General features: G+C 40.8%; 1 long non-coding RNA gene across 2 annotated transcripts in view; it reads left to right on the forward strand.

Annotated features, from left to right (window-relative positions):
* Nucleotides 1–304: 304 nt before the first annotated feature.
* Nucleotides 305–22,789, forward strand: part of LOC103164747 — an 88,043-nt gene continuing 65,558 nt past the window's right edge. For both annotated transcript variants that reach the window (XR_484310.2, XR_005659639.1), the window contains exons 1-2: nt 305–392; nt 5,976–6,090. This is a non-coding gene — a long non-coding RNA (uncharacterized LOC103164747). The remainder of the gene's footprint in view (nt 393–5,975; nt 6,091–22,789) is intronic.

Consider the following 22,789-nt stretch of genomic DNA (forward strand, 5'->3'; position numbering starts at 1 on the left):
TCTACTCTGTTCTGTGGCTTTCTCTCCCAAGAGAATACTATAGAATTAGAGGTCAGGGCCTCTGTGACAGGCACTGGTATTGATAACAAATCTAGTCTTTCCGCTTATGTTATTCTAGTATCGAAGAGCCCAATACTATTCACCTAGCAGATTTTACCTAACTGCCAGAAATGCCAGTATAGATATTTGTAACTGTATTTTCGAAGAAATGGAATCGACCGATATTACGGCAGCTTCGCTTCGGTTCTGTCATTTATTTGGAACACACAGAGGGCCGCATGCCAGTTGCTATGGAAACCAGCCCTGCTTTAGAGGAGTGAAAGACTTCTGTGCTCTCCCTCCTCACTGTGCTTCAAAATCGGGCAAGGTTAAACCTGCATTTAAATAGAAATGTACGTGTACGTTTACTTTAAAAATGAAATGACATTCGTAGGATTATTTTTATGGCATGCCCAAACCGGAGGTAGGAAAGAATGAATGATTGTCTTAAATTAAGGAGTCTGTGTCTTGGAAAAAGGGAAAGATGACAATCTTGTATCAGCTTTTCCCTAACATTTATTACTTCAGAAGCAATTTACTACGTTCAAATCTGACTCGGTGCAAGGCATAGATGAAGGTGGTGAAAACACAGCAAATGGAGGCACTGGAGTAATGCAGGAGCTATAAATGCCAATTTGTAGACTGACAGCTAACTACAAGAGTGCTGAAGTGAATCCAATATGAATTCTGATCTCTTGGTTTTCAACGAAAATGCTTTATGCAAAATTATATAAATCATAGTATTGAAATGTAATATACTCCAAGTGCAAGTAAATGCTTTAAAAATGAGTATTTTCCAAGAAAGGACATACCTTGATTTAAAAAGAACTGTTATTTTAGTTCAAAAAGAAAAAAATCACAGCAGAGGAGTTAAGCTAATGGAAGGAGCAGTAGGTGCATTTTCTAATCACCATATGCTCTGAACCAGGAAATCTCAAGTTCTCCTTATGAGGCAGGCAGACATCTATACTAGAATTGGGCAGTGTTGAATCACTGGTTATTCCTTAGCTTTTTCTTCAGGCTGAGATGTGATCATCATTTTTGCAGAACCGCTATAGAGGGGCTAATTTTTCAATGCATTTGGAACAACAAGGAAGCCACCATAGATTATTTACATTTTTTAGAATCTAGTTGGAGATGTCCTTTTCCACTCCCTAGAATGCAGAGCCTCCCTGGATTTGGAATAATGTTGGCTTGCCTCTTTTGCTCATTTGAAAATCTCAAAACATCCATGTTTGAAAATTGGTGAAATTGTGGTGGAACACCATCCTTTTTTTTTTTTTTTTAGCTTGAACTGATCTGTGTGGTGGGAGGGGAATATGAGAGAAAGAGGAGAGTTGAGCAGAAAAACTCTCTTGTTTGTATGACTCTGATAAAAAGCGATTATTAAGTGGATGATAAACCTGTGGCTCTTTCTGCTTCTGGAGAGCTGTGTGCAGTAGCCCGGGCCTCACCCTGAACAAATGCCTGCTGGAGCAGCGTGCTCCCACGCTGCAAAAGGAGGCAGGAAGAACTATAAGCTGATTTCTGTGTCACAACAAGGGCTTTGTTGGTGCTGAGCAGCAGCAGCAGCACAGGGCCGGCCGTGAGCCTGTCAGGAATATGTTCCCAGCACGCCAAGGCTGGCATGGAGCTTTGAGAGTGCGGCACTGCCAGGCGTATGTCGGCTGGCAGGGGCCTTCCGCCTGCCTCCTAGTGTGCTTCCTCGGCTGGCGCCCGTCACGCCTCATGGGAAAATGCAGCGATACAGCTCAACGCAAGAGCACGTGCTCTAGTCTTCTTTTCCTTTTCCATGTTGCCGGTAAATTCACCTTAGTTTCTGGGTGCCGCCTTTCACTGATGTCAAGATTGTGAGCCCACGTGGGCCAGGGACTGTGTCTGTCCTGATCATCTTGGATCTCTGAACACTGCTCGCCTTGGTTCGGTGCTTGGTATGTAGCACTTAGTAAATACCAAAGGTTCATTGATTCATTCAATCAAATTTATTGAGCTCTTGCTGTGTACAAAACACTGTACTAAGCAGCCGGGAGAGTAGAATATAACAATAAATCAGCACATTCCCTGCCTACAATGAGCTGCTTATCCTTGGTTCTAATGTCTCCAAGGCCCATTTATTCAGTCATTAGAAGATGAATCATATAGTCTGGACTGTCCCTATGCCCTCAGGACAGTATTGGCACATTGCACTTAATAAACAGAGAAGCAGTGTGGCAAATGGAGAGAAAAACTCAGGCCTGGAAGTCAGAGGGCCTGGGTTCTGATCCTAGCTCCACCACTTGTCTGCTGTGTGACCTTGGGCAAATCACTTTACTTCTCTATGACTCAGTTACCTTATCTGTAAAATGGGGCTCAAGACTGTGAACCCCACATGGGACGGACTGGGTCCAACCTGATTAGCTTGTCTCCACTCCAGAGCTTACTACAGTGCTTGGCAAATAGTAAGTGCTTAACAAATACCATTATTATTATTATTATTAAATACCACAATTATTATTTATTATTCTTGGTTCCATTGTCTCCAAGGCCTATTTATTCAGATGCAAAGCCATTAGAACATATTAGAACGGTCTGGCTCCCCAAATCCACAAATTGGAGAGAAGTATTTTGTTCCTGAATGAAGTCCTCAGGTAGCATCTAGAAGGACAGGTTTGGGTCTTCTGCAGCTGGAAATAGCATGGCTTAGTAGAAAAAAATCACGGAACTAGGATCCAGGAGACCCGGGTTTTAATTCCTGGGTTCTACTGCCCTTCTGTTGGGTGACTTTGAGCTTCTTTGCGGCTCAGTTTCCTCATTTGTAAAATGGGGATTAGATGCCTGTCATCCCTTCTCTTACACATCCCATGCTGGGATGGGATTTACGCATGCTGGGTAAATGAGCCATTGGTGACTGCAATGATGTAGGCTGTCTAGCTGATTCTTGATATCCTTCAGGGCTCCTTCAAGCTTCTTTGAAGTGAAATTTTGTGATCAGATCTTCCTCATGTCTAATCTAAAATGTTATCCCAAAAATCGAAACAGGTTTCCCCATGCTATATCGCTGAGGAAGATGGTTAACTGCTGAATAGTGAACATTGAAATGCTTAGAATTGTGTGTCTGGAAGAATTTTTGAGACTTCATCCAAGTTCTGCTTCCTGTCTCTTCCCAGGGATGAACCATAGCCCCTCTGGAACGAAAATGGTTGTCTCTAATAACTTCCACAGCAGGGGTTTGCACAATGACCTTCGGTAAATAGTTACAGAGTGTCACAATAGTCAGTCTGAAAATTCTTTCTAAAGAAGATTTCTGTTGCCACAATTATTATTATTGCTACTACTAATAAAGCAGGGAAAGGAGAATGACAATGACTCCCTGACAATGGGGAGGTTTGACTGTATTAGAGGAGTAGTTAACCAGTGGTGCCTCGTGCCTCTTTTGGCCAGGGATTCACAATTCTCTGAAGACCTACATAGGCAGCCATTCCAATAAATGTAAAATGGCGAACATTCGCAACCTGAAGGTATCACATTTCAGAAGATGTTGCACATATTTGTCCTGATCTATTATTTAGCCGTTGTTTAATCTTCATACTGATGTTGCTTCAGTTTGGTGTTAGCTGGAATCGTAATGGGAAGCAATTACACAGTCTATCTAGGTAAGCCATGTTGAAAATGAGAATAGTGAGGGAACATTAATAAAAGAAGCGGCAAGACAGAGGTATGAGCCGTACAATGAACCCTGGCTCTTTTCATTTTGAGAAATAATTTCCAAAGAGGCCTCTAAGGCTGAGGCATGACAGAAGATGTGTAGCAGTGAAAGGAGGGAGATTTGTTAAAGTTACTGGTTGAATCATGTTAATTGACTCCTCAGGAGATAAGACTGATAGCATTCTTTGCTTTTCCCGACCAACTAAATGAAAAAGGAATGAGGAACTGTTGAAAGTGTGAGGTGCACCACTCATTTTGTGATGACAATGGTCTGCTGTGAAGGTCTGAAGAACCCAAATGGAATTTTAATGAAGCACTTTATTGTGGATGAAGATACTCGGTGACCAAAGTTGAGATTGTTGTGCAGTCAAGATTGCTTAAAATGTAGGTCTTGAAGAATGTGAATTGGAGTTGGAAAATTGCCCCTTTTTGAGAAATTAAATAGAAAATTCCCTTGGTCTATTGCAATCTACTTGAGCCAGTCACAGTGGTCGCCTAAAGAAATGGTCCCAATTAATGCTTTAATCCTCCATTGTTCCAAAAGGCAATTTCTATCCCATCTCTCTGCATGATATTATACATGGAATACAAGTGAACGCTTGTGGGCAGAATCCTAACAGATGCCAGTTCCTCAAAGGATATTAGGGAAGCAATGTGGCCTAGTGGAACGAGCACAGGTTTAGGAGTCAGAAGAATCTGTTTTCTAATCCCAGCTCCACCCCTTGTCTGCTGCAATGACCTTGGGCAGATTCCTTAACATCTTGGTGCCTCAGTTTCCTTACCTGTAAAATGAGGTTGAAAACTATGAGCCCCACTTGGGACAAGGACCATGTCCAACCCTATTATCTTGTATCTATCGCAGTGCTTAGTACAGTGCTTGGTACATAGTAAGCACTTAACAAATACCATTATTATTATAGGATTGCAGTTCCTCCAATAACCAAATTTTCATAAAAACTTAAATTTCTGAAATCTCAAGAATAATACTTTTGAAAATCCACTTAGGAGAATCATTCAGCATTCTTTTACATTTTTAGAGCTTAAAAAGAACTGCTACAGTGTCAAACTGTGGCATAGTGGATAGAGAATGGGCTTGGAAGTCAGAACGTTGTGGGTTCTAATCCTGGCTCTGCCACTTGTCTGCTGTGTGATCTAGGGCAAGTCACTTCCCTTCCTCTGGGCCTGTTACCTCATCTGTAAAATGGGGATTGAGACTGCGAGCCCCACATGGGACAGGAACTGTGTCCAACCTGATTTGCTCGTATCCACCTCAGTGCTTAGTACAGTGCCTGGCACATAGTAAGCGCTTAACAAATACCATAATTATTATTATCATCACACTTGGTTTACAGTAATCTCAATGGAATGACCTGCAGTGACCCTTGTGGGTTTTTTCCTGCCCATTTCCACATCAAATTTGCTGTTCTACTTGTGGCTTTCTGCTATGCTCCAGTTTGAGAGGCAGCATGGCCTAGAGGCAAAGGTATGGATTTGGGAGACAGGAGATCTCCTTCAAATCCTGGCTGTTCCACTGGATTGCTGTGTCACCTTGGGCAGTTCACTTAACCTCTTAGTTCCTCAGTTTCCTGTCTGTAAAATGGGGCTAAGTTACAGGCTCTCCCACTTAGACTGTGAGTCTCATGTGAAACACGGTATGTGTCTGATGTGATTATTGTTTACTTTCCCCAGCTTGCTCATAGCAAGCACTTAATAAATTTCATCCTTACCGCTGTAATTGTAGCAAGATGGGTGACTGAGGCTAAGGAAAGAAAGCCGTGTGCACAGTCATGATTTTCTTTGCTTTCAATCTTTATGCATTCCTTGATTTAGATATTCACATGGCGAAAAGCCTATTCTTCGAAGAAAATACTCAAGTTGTGTTGTTGGTTTGATTACGTACATCTCATTTAGTTCTGTCAGTGTTTTATATTTTAGGCTAAGTCCTGTAAGTCATGGAGATGAAATAAAGGGATGAGGAGTTCTTTTTCCCTCAATGAGCCCTGTTCCTATTTAACTATTCAATTCTGTGCTGCCCTTTCCTTCCCCTTGGGGCTATTCCAAAAGCTGGAGAGAGTGTACACCAGAAGGTTCAAGATAATTAGGCAATGCACATGTATTGATTTCTCATGGCACATGACCCTTCCATCATTTGGAGCGGCATCAGGGAAATGTAGATGAGCTGATGCAGCCACATATTTATGATCTTTGTATTGCATTTTCCATTCCTGATGTCATCTAATTTCTCTTCCCAGGGCACTGTCTGCAAACTTCAGTCAAAGGAGGAAAAGGTGGGAAAGGAAAAGAAAGGCCACTGAGCATCTCCTAGGTTAGAGCTGATTTTCCAGGAGCACCCTGGGCTGGACACAAGTAGGTGGCTTCAAGGACAGTAGAAGTAATTCATTCATTTATTCAATCATATTTATTGAGTACTTACTATATGCAAAGCACTGTAAAAAATGCTTGGGAGAGTACTATACAACAATAAAGAGACACATTCCCTAACCACAATGAGCTTACAGCCCAGAGGGGGGAGGCAAACATTAATATAAAAAAAAAATTATACATACGTAAATAGAAATGCAGTGGAGCTCGGAGTGGGGAGGAACTGAGGGAGTAAGTGAGGCTGATGCAGAGGGGAGTGGGAGAAGAGAAAAGCTGCAGATAATGAACACATTGAATTGTCCTTTAATTCATGAAACTGAATTACTTGTCCTTCTCTTCAAAGGCTTGCGTTTCATCTAACATATCAGGACATTCTTTGACAACTAAATGGCGAGTCTTTTACCATATAAACATAGTATCATTTATAAGAATTATGTGCCTACTAATTTTTTTATCAGGGATGTTTTCCATCTTTATTTTTTTGTCAGTAATATGTACTCATTATCACAGAGTGGTAAGAGTCAGGCTACATAAATGTATAAGGTAAAATCTTATTTTCTGTTTCAGAGTAATTGTGGCTCCACAGAAATATGTAAAGATTAGAGTCATTTTGCAATCAGGATTTCACTGCTTTTTTTGTGAGAAAACAATGAGATTTTAATCAAGATTTTATTATTGTTATGCTATAGAACTTTTGCTCAATGTTCTGTAAACAATATTGTAAATAACAGAGAAACCATCCTTGTACCAAGTAAATGAGGCTTTTGTTTGTTTATGTGAAGGTTTAGCATTCTTGTTTTTAATTGTTTGTTTCCCCAGCAATTCAAATGAATAGTGGGTTTTGCTCTAGCTTGAATTGGTGTGGTTGTGTCTGTGATTGAACTGTACCATCAAGTGTCACTGATTGAGAAGTTCAAGGTTCAGAGGCTGCTCCATGCTGGCATGATTTGTCGTCTGATATGGGGTATCCTTGTCTCATTCGTTCCACCTCAGCAACAGAATAAAATAGGGTTGTGTACTAGTTTCATTCTTGTTCAAGAATGATAACTGGGTTATTAAGTACTTCTTATGTGCCAAGCACTGAACTGAGTGCTGGGGGAAATAAAAGACAATCAGGTTAGACACAGTTCTCACACCAGTGTAGAATAAGAAACCTACAAACTGGGGTCAGAAAGAGAGCTCCATCCTCTGGAGAAGTCTTTCAACACATCAGAATGAGCACATAAAAAACCCCCACAAACCTAAGTTCACTCCAGATCTGGTAGAGACTGATGGCTCTGTTGTTTCTACACATATGCAGATCTACACATATGTGTTTTTGAAACACATATGCAGGTCATAGTTTTCGTTAAGCATCCACTTTTGTGCAAGACATTGTACTAGGTGCTTGGAAAATATAGAATATCAAAGTGACATTATTCCTACCCTAAGGACATTATTCCTATTCCTAATAATAATAATAATGTTGGTATTTGTTAAGCGCTTACTATGTGCCGAGCACTGTTCTAAGCGCTGGGGTAGACATAGGGGAATTAGGTTGTCCCACGTGGGGCTCACAGTCTTAATCCCCATTTTACAGATGAGGGAACTGAGGCACAGAGAAGTTAAGTGACTTGCCCACGGTCACACAGCCGACAAGTGGCGGAGCTGGGATTCAAACTCATGAGCCCTGACTCCAAAGCCCATGCTCTTTCCACTGAGCCACGCTGCTTCTCTGGGAAAGCTCCTGGTGGGAAAGGAATGTGCCTGCCAACTCTGTTATTGTACTTTCAGAAGCACTTAGTACAGTCCTAAGAGAGGTAGGAGGTAGCGAGGAAGATTTGAAAGTTATCGGCAGAGAGGTGCTGGTTAAAGTCATTGAAGTGGGGAAGGTCCCCAAGGTTAAAGTTACTATGTGCAAGCTTTCAAAAAATAAATTGGAAATAATTCCCTCTAACAAAGTTGAAAGTGCCAAGTAATTTTGCAGTTACCATTCATTCTGCCAAAATATTAATGTGATAAATATAAGCCCTGTGCACATTTCAAGGATGGGAGAGCTAGTATTTGATGATGATTTTTAAAAATATGACTAAAATTGTTTCTGCATATTTGCCAATTCAACATCTTTCTTTCTTTTGCCAAGCTATGGATTAGAAAAGTTAACCAAGAAAATGTGCACCTGTGTAATTCCACAGTTGTTTCTCTCAAGGGATTCTGGAGTCCAGATTGTCCAAATTACCTGCAGGAAATAGTCATGAGATTTCCCAGGCAGCTGCATACTGTTCTTGCTGACCTTTTCCAAGTTCTATAATTGGGTGGTGTGGGTTTGGTTGTCTGCCCCCTTTCTTGGCCATGATAAAGGACCAAAAAAAAAATCCAGAACCCTAGAAAAAATATGGAGTTTTTAATGAGAATCAAATGAGGCAAATAAAAACATCCTTCCGAATGGTCATCATCTACTTGAGAGGGGAGAGAAAAGGGTTGATGTAGTACAGTGTTCTGCACAAGGTAAGCTCTCAGTAAATATGATTGAATGAATGAAAGGAGTGTCTCCATCTATCCCTTGATTATTTTTCCAGTAACCTCACTGTCGAGGCTGCCTATTCTCTTACACGCCTACCTGCAAATACTTCATTTATGATTAGGTATTAGGAATTGAAACTCCAGAAAAATGTCAAACCCATGACACAAAACAGCTCAAGATAATCCCGAGGGAATTGACAAGGTGTTATTTGTGCTCCAACAAAAGCTTGATAAACTCCTAATTTGGTCCCAGCTGAAGGAATTGACTCTGGTCCAACTCAATCAAACCATGGTATTTATTGAGTGCTTCCTATATTCAGAACACTATACTAAACACTGGTAGAGTACAATATAACAATGAACAGATACATTCTCTGCCCAGAATGAGCTTACAGTTTAAAAGGGAGAAAGACATTAATATAAAAAATAAATTACAGATATGTACATATGTGCTGTGGGATTGGGAGTGGGGTGAATATCAAATGTCCAAACATCACATCATCAAGTGCCTAAATGATGCTGAAGAAAGAAGGAGCTGGGAAAAGAAGTCTTAATTGGGGAAGGACTTTTAGAGGAGATGTGACCTAATAATGGTCTGAAGGTGGAGATAGTGGTGGGTAGTGTGGAATGCATGGAGCAGAAGGGAGTTCCGGGCTTGGAGGGTGGGCTGAATATGGGAAAGGATTTGGTGGCAAGATTGATGAGATGGGGTCACTGTGAGTAAACTGGTACTACAGGAGCAGAATATGCGGCTGGGCTTGTAGTGGATCAGTTAAGTGAGGTAGGATGGGGCGAGTTGATTCAGTGCTATCAAATCTCTGCCATTTGGAGGCCTGATTCCACCCTCTGATTTCTGCACCTGCACCTCCTTAGGCAGGCATATTTGACCCTAGGGGTTCTGTGCTTAGCAAACCGTCTGGTCTTAGGGAAGACTCACGTCCCTGGTTTGGCTGTGGAACAGACTGAGTTGTCTTGGGACCCTCAGGAGTTGTGGTGACTTGGATCCAGAACATTCAGGACACATCGCCCCACTCCTCAAAACACTCCAGTGGTTGCCCATCCACCTCTGTTTCAAACTAACCTTTCTCACCATTTGCTTTAAAGCACTCCATCAACTTGCCACCTCCTACCTCACCTCATTTCTCTCCTTCAACCCAGCCCACACACTTTGTTCCTCTAGTGCTAACCTGGTCACTGTGCTTCAGTCTCACCTGTTTCACCACCGACCCCTCTCCCAGGTCCTGCCTCTGCCTAGAATGCCCTATGTCCTCTAATCTGACAGACAACCACTCTCCCTGGCTTCCAAGCCTTATTGAAGGCACATCTCGTCCAAGAGGCCTTCCCATAATAAGCCCCATTTTTCCTCACCTCCCGCTCCCTTCTGTATTGCCCTGACTGTCTCCCTTGGCTCTTCCTCCCTCCCAGCCCCGAAGCCCTTACATATATAACCATAATTTTATTTATTTGTACTGATATCTGTCTCCTTACCTAGACTCTAACCTTGCAGTGGGCAGGGGCTGTCACTATTTATTGTTGTATTGTACTTTCCCAAGCACTTAATACAGTGCTCTGCACACAGTAAGTGCTCAATATATATGACTGAAAAAGTGACTCGAGGCTGGCATCAACAGGTTCAACTATGGTCCATTCCCACACTCAGCTCTGAGAAGCAGACGGTCCTTTTGTGGGTGGAGTAGTCGGGGAAATTTATGGCAAACTTCAGTGTCAAACTTACTCAACAAAATGAGTATAAAGTCAAAAGGTACAGCAAAATGTACGAGCATTTTTTCTGTGCTGAGCATTGCACTATGCTTGGAAGAATGCAATAGAGAAATTAGTCGTGGTCCCTTTCCTCAAGGAGCTCACAATCAAATAGGGGGAATCTTACATCTCCAAAAAGAACTATGGAAATCAAAAAAGGGTCTTCCTATCAAATAAGGATAAGAAGCAGAGAAGCAGCATGGCCTAATGAAAAGAGCACGTGCCTGAGCGTCAGAGGATCTATATTTTAATCCCAACTCTGCCACTTGTCTGCTGTGTGACTCTGAGCAAGTCTCCTAACTTCTCTGTGCCTTGGTTACCTCCGCTGTAAATTGGGGGATTGAAAATGTGAACCCCATGTGGGACATGGGGCTGTGTCCCATCTGATTATCTTGTAGCTGCACCAGCGCTTAGTTCAGTTCCTGGCACGTAGTAAGCACTCAACAAATATCATAAAAAGACAAAAGAATTGGTAAAGCAATTATTGTATTAAGTGGTTAAAGGAAGATTTTAGAATCACATTTTCCAAGCACTTAGTTTCAAAGCCCTTAATTTATTAGTTTATTTTCACACTTCTTTGAGACAGGGAGAGGCAGATTATGCTAGTTTTGAAGACCCTTGATTGAGGAACCTCGGTTAACCCCAGAGAAGCTTTTATTAAAGATCAGTGTTCCAACCAGTACCTTCAATGCTTGCTTTCTTTAGGCTAACGATTCACACCTAGATGAAGCATTCTCTGACTGGTCAAGGATGTGACTGTTTGAACATATTATGGGCTTGGACTCTTTTTTAAACTTCTTGATACAGCTGATTTGTATATTCCTTTCTGGAAGTAAATATTTGTACTGGATGATTTCTCAGGGTTTATTCCAGTCCCATAATGCCACATGGGTTTGCAACTGTAAGTCTCATTCTGAGGATGACATATAGAGGTAAGAGTCACGATAGCTTCTTCATTAGGGGGTTTCGTGTAACTGGAATCTCAAGTGTCACTGGAAGATGGGGTCTCTGGGGCTTGTAGGTCTTGTTAATGTGACAATTTCAAATAGTTATTGGCATTTGCTGCTAATGACCTTCTAACTTGGGAACTGTCCTACATAAAACCAACTGAAAATCAGCACGATATTCACTTCCTTCAATCTGAGCAAGAGATCACACTTTCATTCTCATTCATTGAATTTATCATGGTTATTGAATCAAAACATAGATGTCCAAGATGACTGCCAAATTTAAAAGCACAATAAAAAAAGTACCTTGAAAGAACTTTACTCCTTTTTTGGGCTCCAAATAAAGAAATAGAATAAATCAGACTTTCATTCATTCAATATTATTTATTGAGTGCTTACTATGTGCAGAGCACTGTACTAAGCGCTTGGAATGTACAATTTGGCAACGGATAGAGACAATCCCTGCCCAATGACAGGCTTACAGTCTAATTGAATAGACTTAATAGTAATAGTAGTAATAGCATTTATTGAGTGCCTTCAGGGTGCAATGTAAAGTAGAAAGCACTTATAAGACTCTCATTCTTTTTTGGATCTGAAACAAGAGGTTCTAGTCATAAAGTATGTTGCTTTAGAGAATTGCATTGTATGTTTTCACTGTGCATTTTAGATACAACACTTTAGGGAACTGAGGGGATTTCTTCAGACAAAAAGCATCTGTCTGGCAGAAAGCAATGTGATGTCCAATGAAACTGGTTTGTGTGTGATTTCAGATAAGGAGTGTATATTATAACATCAGTTTTCCATAATATGATGTTCTTAAAGAACATAAACTCTGGGTTATCGAAGGACTGATTGTATATGTGAGAGCCTCTCTTTCCCCTGTGTTATTCACAAAACTGCAAAACTGGAAAATGATTGAACAAGGCCTCTAACCTCAAACATCGAACTAATTCCAAAAAATGACAAAGGTGCCTTTCAGATCTTATCTGTAACATTTTCAAGTGTGCCTGGGATCTTCTGATTTCAGTCCACTGCATTTATTGAACGAGTACTGTGTCCTGAGCTCTGTACTAAGTGCCGAGCACTGTACTAAGTGCTGCACACGGAATCATTTAAGAAGAAAGTTTTACAAAGTAGGAGCAAGAAGGTATTTTACTGAATTGTCTCTAGTATTTACTTTTGCAAAAGAGTAAAGAATTTTAAGAACACTTAAATATTTATATTTAACATTTATTTCAGAAATACTTAAATATTTATGAAAAAACAAAATCTCCTTACCATTGGCTTTAAAGCACTCAATCAGCTTATTCCATCCAACCTCACCTCGCTAATTGCTTACTCCAGCCCAGCCCGCACACTGCGCTCCTTCCTGTGCCCTGATCGCATCTAACTTCTGACCTCTTTCCCATATCCTCCCCCTAGTCTAGTATTCCCTCCCCTTCCATATACACCAGATCACCACTCTATCCATCAAAGCACTACTAAGGACACAACTCCTCATTCATTCACTCAATATTATTTATTGAGCACTTACTGTGTGCAGAGCACTGTATTAAGCGCTTGGAAAGTACAATTCAGCAAGAAGTAGAGACGGTCCCTGCCCACAACGGGCTCACAGTCTAGAAGCGGGGAGACAGACATCAAAGGCCATCCTCGATTAAAGCCCCTTTTCCCCTGCTCATTTTTCCTTCTGCATCGCCTATGCACTTCACTCTGTGACCTTCATAACAGTTTATTCAGAAAGGCCAATATCCAAGACACTGTTTGATTACCTAAAAATCATATTTGTGTACATTTTGAAACCTTATAATAAGCAATAGGATTGCAGAATTGTTAAAATGGAAAAAAGAAAACATAAAGAATGCCATTCTAAATATAAGGTTTAATTATAATGAATCTTTTATCTTGGTCACCAGTTCACTAGGGAAACAAAGGCTTCTTTGGGGTTATGAAAATGTCTTTTTTTTATTTTTGAGAAATCATTTTTGTCCTCAAGGGTGCTTACCTGCTGATTTAAACACGGGCACTTTGCAACAATTGTCTAAAGGAGGTAATGAGCATCCTCGGTTTTCTGATTTGCATTTCAAGTCTCATATTCTACAATTCTCTGAGGAGTCTCCTGGGATCTGATTCTCATTACTTTACTTAGGATGGCACTCTTGACCTGGAGGGCAAGTAATCATAATCCTTCAACTAAGCAGCAGTAAAACTTTCACAAATGAAAATTTAATTCTTCAAGTATTCAGTATGAGCCTGGAATTTGGAAACCACTTTGTCCTGTCCCTCCTTCCTTCCATGCACCTGTATATTGTCCCCTGCACATGAGATATTGATGAAAGATGAAGAAAAGGAAGTCTCTTGGGTATGACAGTCAGGCCTACTTCTAAAAATGATCAGAATAAAGGAGCAACATGGCCTAGTGGAAAGATCACGTGCCTGGGAGTCAGAAGAACTTGGGTTCTAATCCCAGATCTGCAACTTGTCTGCTTTGTGACCATGGGCAAGTTACTTAACTTCTCTGTGTCTCAGTTCCCTCATCTGCAAAATGAAGATTAAGACTGTGAGGTCAATGGGCGGCTGGCACTGTGTCCAACCTGATTAGCTTGTATCTACTCCAGTGATTTGTTCAGGGTCTGGCACTAGTAAGTGCGTAAATGCCATAAAAAACAAAATGAAACAAAAAGCATTTGGGTGATGAAGCACTGTTCATTTGTACATGGAAGATTTGTGTTAGGTAGGACATAGAAATTTCTCAGGCACACGAAAATCCTGAAGAAAGGGTGGGCACTTTATTCTCAGCATGGAGAAGGAATTTCCCATTATTTTAAAAGAGATCTAACAAATCCAGTGTCAGTATTTTCATCTCTGGACCCAAAGGGCAGCTAGCTAATAATGTGTTTAGTTCCAAGAGTTGTTGACAGTGAGATATTTTGGAAGAGATCAACCTGAGGTGTGATGATCAAAATGTAGTTCAAATTCCATGAGTAAGCATGAATAAGGTCCTGCTGTGTCTTTTAAATGTTTGGGTCTCCATGTCTTCATCTGTTAAATGGGGATAAGAAAGACTGAGCTCTGGTGGGGAACAGGGATGGTGTATAATCTCATAACCTTGTACCTACCCCACTGATTGATCAGTCAGTCAATCATACTTATTGAGCACTTATTGTTTGCACAGCACTGTACTAAGCACTTGGGAGAATACAGTACAACAGAGTTTGTAGACATTCCCTGTCCACAATGAGCTCACAGACAAGAGAGGAAGACAGGCATTATTATAAATAAATGTTATGTATATGTACATAAATGCTGTGGGGCTGAGGATGGGGTTTATGTTAACATAGTGAATGTTAACATAGTAACATTCACTGAAATGTAAGGGTGAGGCAAAAGGGAGAGGGAAAAGAGCTAAGGACTTAGTCAAGGGAAGGTTTCTTGGAGAAGATATGTTTTCAAATAAAACGTCAGCGGTGGGGAGAGTGTTTATTTGTCAGGTATGAAAAGGGAAGGAGTTCCAGGCCAGAGGCAGGACAGAAGCAAGTGATTGGCACAGAGGTAGATGAGGTCAAAGTTCAGTGAGTACATTGACATTTGAGGAATAGAGTGTGTGAACTGAGTTGTAGTAGGAAATCAGTGAGGTAAGATAAGGGGGCAAAGTGATTGAATGTTCTAAAGCCAGTGGTGAGGAGTTTTTGTTTGATGTGAAAGTGGGTGGACAACCACTGGAGTTTTTTGAGGAGTGGGGAAACTGGAACATAACAATTCTGTAGAAAAATGATCCAAGCAGCTGAGTGAAATATGGACTGAAGTGGGAAGAGACAGGAAATAGGGAGGTCAGAACATTGACTGGTGCAGTAATCAAAGCGGGAGAGAATTAGTGTGTGGATTAATGTGCTATCGCTTTGGATGGAGAGGAAAGAGAGGATTTTACCACTGTTGTGAAGGTTGAACTGACAGGATTTGGTGACACTGAATATGTGGGTTCAATGAGAAAGATGAGTTGAGGGTAATACCAAGGTTATGGGCTTATGACAGAATGGTGGTGCTGTCTACAGTGATGGGAAAGTCAGTGGACTGTATCTGTATTTCAGGTAGATTGCTAAATTTCTATTTTTATAAGCTTAAAGGGTTTATGGGCTTTGGGACTCCAAGGCTTTTTCCAGGTCGTCCCCTTTGTCCAATATTTTTGTCTTGCTTCTCCCCAGCTCACAGTAAACGTTCTTCCTTGTTAATTCCACTCCTAAATCCCCACATCCTTTTACATTTCCAAGCCTCCTTAGAGCTTGGGGCTCCTTCAGGAAGCTGCTGTCAGACTACCCCTCTCTCTCTCCTTGGTTATGTCATATCATTAAGCACTTAGTACAGTGCTCTGCACATAGTAAACATTCAGTAAATGCCACTGACTGATTGGTCAGGTTTAGCACACATGTGTATGGAATAGATTTCCCGTTATGCACTGTTAACTTATTTTTGATTTTACCAATTGTATCTATATTTCCCATTTGTCTTCCCCATCAGGTTTTAAACTCCTCAGGCCAGGGACCATGTCTTCTAATTTAGTGGTATATACTTCTGTGTTCCTGGTTTGGTGCTCCGCAAGCGTAGGCACTCAAGGAATCCTGATGATGAAAATTATTAGAGACAGCAGCTTTTGATAAACTCAATTTTAGAGCTTGAGTTAGCATAAAAATAATCATTAATCTTTGTTCTAAGAGCTGGGGTAGGTATAAGATTATCAGGGAGGACAGAATTCCTATCCCACATGGAACTTCCAATCTAAGTAGCAGGAAGAACAGGTATTGAATCCCCATTTTACAGATAAAGCAACTCAGGCATAGAGAAGTTAACAGTATGTAGTTTAACAGTAGCATTTTGACAAATTATACAAATGGAGTAACAGTAGACAACCATTCTTCAGTGGATTAAAAACATTCTAAGTTCCCTATATTCAGGCACTGTCTCCCCATCTAGACTACAAGCTCACTGTGGACAGGGAGTATATCTGTTTATTGTACCATATATGGTACTCTCCCAAGCTCTTAGTACTGTGCTCTGCACACACTGTGTTCAATAAATAGAGAAACAGCATAGCTCAGTGGAAAGAGCACGGGCTTGGGAGTCAGAGATCATGGGTTCGAATCCCTGCTCTGCCACTTGTCAGCTGTGTGACTGTGGGCAAGTCACTTAACTTCTCTGTGCCTCAGTTACCTCATCTGTAAAATGGGGATTAAGGCTGTGAGCCTCACATGGGACAACCTGATTACCCTGTATCTATCCCAGTGCTTAGAACAGTGCTCTGTACATAGTAAGCGCTTAATACCAACATTATTATTATTATTATTAATAAATATGATTGAATTAATGAGTGAATAGTGGGATAAAGGTGAAAGAGGTACCCATTGCCCATTTTAAGATAGGTCTGTGGATCCATTTGAGATGCCCCCATATTGACCCCAGAGGTAATCCAAGCTCCTCAGGATCCTCCTGCTCTAGGCTGTGAACTCCTTGTGGGCAGCGATCGTGTCTCTCCCAGATAGTATAGTGCTCGGCACAGAGTCAGTGATCAGTGAATATTGATCGATTGATGACAGACAACTGGTACCTGAAAAAGGCCCCCACTGGGATTTCAATTTGACCTGACACTCCAGAGCTGCCCAGGAGTCAAATACATTTTTCAGAGTTGGGGGCCACTTATTCTCACATGGGCCTTTGAGTTCCTTTAACTGTCCTTTGAATGGCAAAGAAATATTCCCAACTGAATTCAGAACAGGACTAAAGTGACATCTAGAACCTGGTATTCCAAGAATTCCACATTCTAGGAGTTTTTTCCCCTAGCTCTAATACTAAACTTTAGAAAAGATTAAGAAGCTGTTGGCTATAGAAGAGCTGAAAGCTATATTCTGACACAATTTGCCTAAGCTTTCAGATCGCTGACAGCATTTTATTTATTCCTCATTGTGCACTTGAATATTTTGTTTAAAGAGGTGGATGAGGAACTATCCACCAAAGTGCACATTAAACATTAAATTCCCCAATCTTGCTTAGTTCTGTTCTTTAAAGGTCAAAACATCAGCATAGTCCCTTAGTTTTACTACTGCAAGGATAGATGACACAAAGAATATAGGCTGAGTGAGTTTGAATCTGGACTTCTCAAAACTGAAAAAATTCACCAAAAAACTGTTTAGTGCTAGTAGAACTTCTTATATATGATATGGCACATCACGTCCATGTGTTAGCCGAATTTCAAAGTGTCCTTTTTAAAGCTGAACAAATATTTATAAGCAGTGCGATGTTTGCCAAGATTTTGTAGTTAGCTTCCAAAATCAATCAAACCACAATTTGCCTCTAAAGGACACAGTCCCCTACTTTGGCTGGATCAGAATTGGAATGATAGATTCTAAATCAGAATTCCAATCACATTAATAGATGGGTTTGATGTGACTTGACATCTATTAAGCATTCAGGTTTCAAATGGATTAATGACAGTAATGGTTTAGACATAGCATCAAAATGCTGAAGGTGCTAATATGTTTTAGGTAGGTAAAGACTTCAATGAATGCATGTTTATCAAATCTCTCCTCTGAATAGAAAAGAAAAGAAAGAAAGAAATGTAGCACCTAGCAATGGGGAAGCCCAGTGCTCTGCACATAGTAAGTGCTCAATAAATACAGTTGAATGAGTAAGTGAAAGTTTTCCAATATAGTAAAATTGCAGCATTCAACTATGAAAGTTGATTAATCTCAAACTCTGCCATTGCCTACATTCCCCCTGACATCTACATCATTATTTTACTGAACTGAAGGTTCTTTGACCCACCAGGATCTTAGGACTTAGCTTTTAAAGATGACCCAGACAAAGACTATTTCTTTAAAAAAAAAGTACCTGAGGCCCATATGAATCCAATTTTTGCCTGATGATAAATACATGACTAAGTGCTGTAAAGGATCTAAATTGTATCTATAGAGCATCTATATTTAGTGTAATATAATATTCTATATGTATTCTATAAGGGGAACAGCATGAGAGAGTGGGTAGAGCACGAGCCAGGGAGTCAGAAATTCATGGGTTCTAATGCTGGCTCAGCCACTTGTCTGCTGTGTGTCCTTGGGCAAGTCATTTACCTTCTCTGTACCAACTTTACTTTCTTTGTAAAATAGAGATTGAGACTGTGAACCCCACATGGGACAGGGACTGTGTCCAACCCAATTTGCTTGTATCCACCCCATGTAAAGTGCCTGGCATAGAGTAAGCACTTAACAAATACCGCAAATATTTTTATGAAATGATAGATAACCCTGAAGCTATCTGTCAGAATGTGCATGTTTATGTGTGAGTGTGTATGAGAGAAAGAGAGAGAAAATCCATATTTTTAAACAGCCTTATTTAGGTCTGATCAACCACTAAGGGACAAGCACAAAATTACTGAGTGCTTCCTGCATGCAGAGCTCTGCATTACTAAACACCTGGGAGTGTATAGTATAATTGAGTTGGTAGATATGGTCCTTGCCCACAAGGAGCTTACGGCCTAGAGGGGGAAACAGACATTACTATAAATAATTTCACTACAGATAAGTACAGAAGTACTGGGGACCGAGGTTGGGGTGAAGTGCGAGGGTGACATAGAAGGGAGTGGGAGAAAGAGGGTTTAGAGCGAATGATCACTTGTTGGACATGAAGGTGGAGGATGTTGCAGGCTACATACAGGGCATGGGCGAGGCGTTGGTGGAGAAATTGATGAGAGTGAGGTGCAGTAAATAAATTGGCATTAGAGGAGCAAGGTGTGTGGGCTGGGTTTCCACCATTATTATTGTTTAAACCCACCCGTGGATGTCTATGGCGAGAGTATTTAAAGTGTCTGGCTACTTTCCAAAAATCTGAATTTCAAGTAAAAATAATGCAATACATAACTTTTGCCACAAGCATTCTACGAAGGTTGTAAAGGCCTTTGGAAAATTTAGGATTAGCTGCGAGGCAGAAGTTAGTTTTCTTCCTATTCTCTGAAAAATATGGGAATTTTAGGGTCATAAGGCAGCTGGATCCTGAAGTCCCCCCCAACTCCTCCCAAACAGAAACTCTCCCTGTTAATAGAAGTCCGTTTCCCTTAGAGAGATAGTAAAAAATGGAAGGTACAGGAAAGTGGATGATCCCTGACACATCTTACTGAATTTATGACCTTGTTTAAGCCCAGGATATGCCTTATTTAAAATTGATTAAGTTTTGTTAAGAACATAATTTTCCTTGTATGAGTAAGTGCAATTATGCTGCACTGCATGTTGAGAGATTAAAGAGGTGATAAATGAGAGAAGTACAGGAATGCTTGTCATTCTTTCTGTAAATGAGACAAAGTAGATTCTGTGATGAGGTTGTTCTTGGACTCGAAAGGAGCAAGAGAGCCTGAATTTGCAATTTCACAGAAGCTTTTTTTTTTTTTTTTGCTAAAAGCTCCCTTACTAAAATGGGAGTTACAAGACACAACTTTAGTAAGACCAAATGTTTTGAGTTTCTCTTGTTGATTGAATAGTACCTACATTCTTAAGACAGCAAAATAAACTACTAAAAAATTTTTTTCCTACTAATGCCTAAAATGAACTAAATCATGGTTTTTCTGGGAGCTGAAAGGCTTCTTGTATCCTCTAATTTGCAAACCCCCAAAACATAAATGAAGTATTCCATGTTTAGAGCATACTCCAATTTTTAAGTCGTAACAGAATAACTAAACATTCATTTTATCCTCATCAGAGAAGGCACAAAAGGAAGGTCAGTAGTTTTGCATCTGCAGTGCTATATTTGCCTATGTTGCTAGGCAATGCAAGAAAATCATAGCCCTTAGCTGTAAGGCTGTCTTTTCAGACATCCATTATTAAAAGAAAATCAACAACTATACTCACTAATATAATTTTACATTTTTTGAAATGTGGGTCTACATTTACATCTATCAAAAGTAGCACACCATAAAATGGTTAATTCTCCCTTTTTGCAAATTTGGATTTTTTTTCTTAAAAACTTTTCATAGCTTCTTGCAGATTTTTTGGGGAATGGGTTTAGAGTATTTTGTGCATTTTTTTGAAAACAAGTACTTGCCAAATTGCCGTTTTTCTTTTAAGATCCTGTTGGAATCCAGTAGTAGTACTAGTATTTATTGAGTGCTTACTATGTGCAAGACACCGTCTTAACTTTGAGAAGGAATTAACTTTGAGATAGACGTGGTCCTTGTCTCCTCCCTCTTCACCCCTCCTCCCCTTGTCACCCCCCCCCCAACCAAGGGGCTCACAATCTCCGAATAAAGTAGGAAGTTGGTTGGCGACGGGTGCTTAAGGAAAGGCAAGCAAAAATATTAAGGACAAAGATGACAATTACACACTAAAGGAGCAGTGGAATTCCAGGCTCCTCTTGGCTCAGAACAGTGGTCATAGAAGCCCAGCTGCAGTTACAGCTGTGACCTTCTCAATATTTTAGAGTTGGGAAGATATACTGTTTCTATTTGAATCATTTCCAGACTGGAGCAGGCGCTGCTGGAAGTTCCGATAACATGGGAGAGGGCATCCCCTCTCCAGCACGGTTGGGTCTCTAAGGTCAGCTGTAAAGTGAACAGTGGACAGCTCACGGCACTCACTTGCTTGAGAGCTATTGTAGATTAAGGATGACATTCCTTGTCTTTTTATAATAATAATAATTGTTTTTGTAAGTCCTTATTGTGTGCCAAAGCACTGTGTTAAGCATAAGATAATCAGGCTGGAAACTGTCCCAGTTCCACATGAGGCTCTCAGTCTAGCATAAAGAGAGAACAGATTTGAATCCCTATTTTTCCAGTTGAGATGACTGAAGTACAGATAAATTAAGCGACTTATCGAAGGCCACAGAGAAGGAAAGTAGCCAAGTCAGGATTAGAACCCAGTTCTCTTGACTCCCCGGCCCATGGCCTTTTCACTAGGCCACACTTCTCTCAACAGATACCCTCAGACACACACCCACATGTATACACAGGCAAGCACACACAGAATAATGTCTCTAAGGACATGTGGTTGACTAGGGAGAATAGTAACCACCGATGCCAGTCAGATCTAATAGAAAAAAAAATCAATTTTGAAAACTGAAATGCTTTATCAGTCACTCCATAGTATATGAATGCCTACTCTGTGTATAGCGTTGTACTCAGAACTTGGTCTGGGAGAGTATAATAAAAGAAGACAACCCAACTTCTGCACACAGGAAGCTTGCAACATAGCTTACCATAATTAAAAAAAACTTATGGTATTTAAATGCTTATTATGTGCCAAGAACTTCATTAAGCACCCGGTAGATAGAAGGTAGTCAAGTCTCACATGTGGCTCCCACTTGAAGTAGGAGGGAGAATAGGTATTGGCCCCCAATTTGCAGATAAAGGAACTGAAGCCCAGAGAAGTTAAGTGACTTGTCCAAGGCCACACAGCCTACAAGTGCTGGAGCCAGGATTAGAATATAGACCTCTGATTCCTAGGCCTGTGCTCTTTCCACTAGGCCACACTGCTTGCAATCTCCTTTCTCCATTTCCTCTTTATCTTTCCTCTCCCTTTTTTCTTTTCCTCTTGCATTCTCATCAAGGCAAGAGTAGTGACAACAGGAGACTTAGATGCCACCTCCAAATGAGGAACATATAAGTCACTAGAATTGTTATAGAAATAAAGGGGCAAATTGTAGCAGCATACATCACCTTGACGATGATGCAGATCACACAGAGAAGCAAGATGTGTAAGGAAGTCCAGAGAAACAGGCAGAAAGGATCCAGAGCCTGGTAGGGAGGGAGAGGCTAGGTTTCAGGGATGAAAGAACGTGCTTGGACTGGTCAGTTGGAAGGATGGGGACTGAGGGGAGGAGGAATTCAGAACTGGTGAGAGCAGAGAGAAGTCAGTGACTATTAATAGGCCCAGAGTGTGTCCACTTTGTGATGCTGGTATCCATGGGTGATGTTGGAGGGGTTAGGGGTCGAGCGGAATGTGAACGTGAACGACTGAGGGTTGGCAGAATTGTTAAAGGAACACTGTAGTCGCCAGGGATCAATGCACTCCCCAGGTTCCAAACATTTCTAATCCCACCTCTCACTTTTCTTCTCAAAGATGGAGATCATAGCACAGTCTTCGAGGATGTTTTGAGTTTCAGATTTCACTTTAAACAAGTAGGTGTGCTTCATTCAATGTTGGGCAGGCTGACCACATATTTGGAAGCCTAAACCTGGCCCGAGGATTGAGGTGGATGCTGAATATCAAGGGGGTGACAATAAAACCCTCTCCACAATCCTCAGTGGGGACCATGGGATTCAGTCCAAGACATTTTGTGATCCTGGCACAGAATTTGGGGGATGCCCTGGTAATGTTTAACTGCTTGTTTCTTGTGGATTTTGAGTTCAACAGCCATCACTGAAAAGTCATAACATTTATTATTGCAAGGATAGCGGTTGATTCTATTTTGTAGAGTTAAGATGTCATATATAGAAATTGAAT

Source organism: Ornithorhynchus anatinus, chromosome X3 (assembly GCF_004115215.2).
Source record: "Ornithorhynchus anatinus isolate Pmale09 chromosome X3, mOrnAna1.pri.v4, whole genome shotgun sequence".
NCBI classification, from domain to species: Eukaryota; Metazoa; Chordata; class Mammalia; order Monotremata; family Ornithorhynchidae; genus Ornithorhynchus; species Ornithorhynchus anatinus.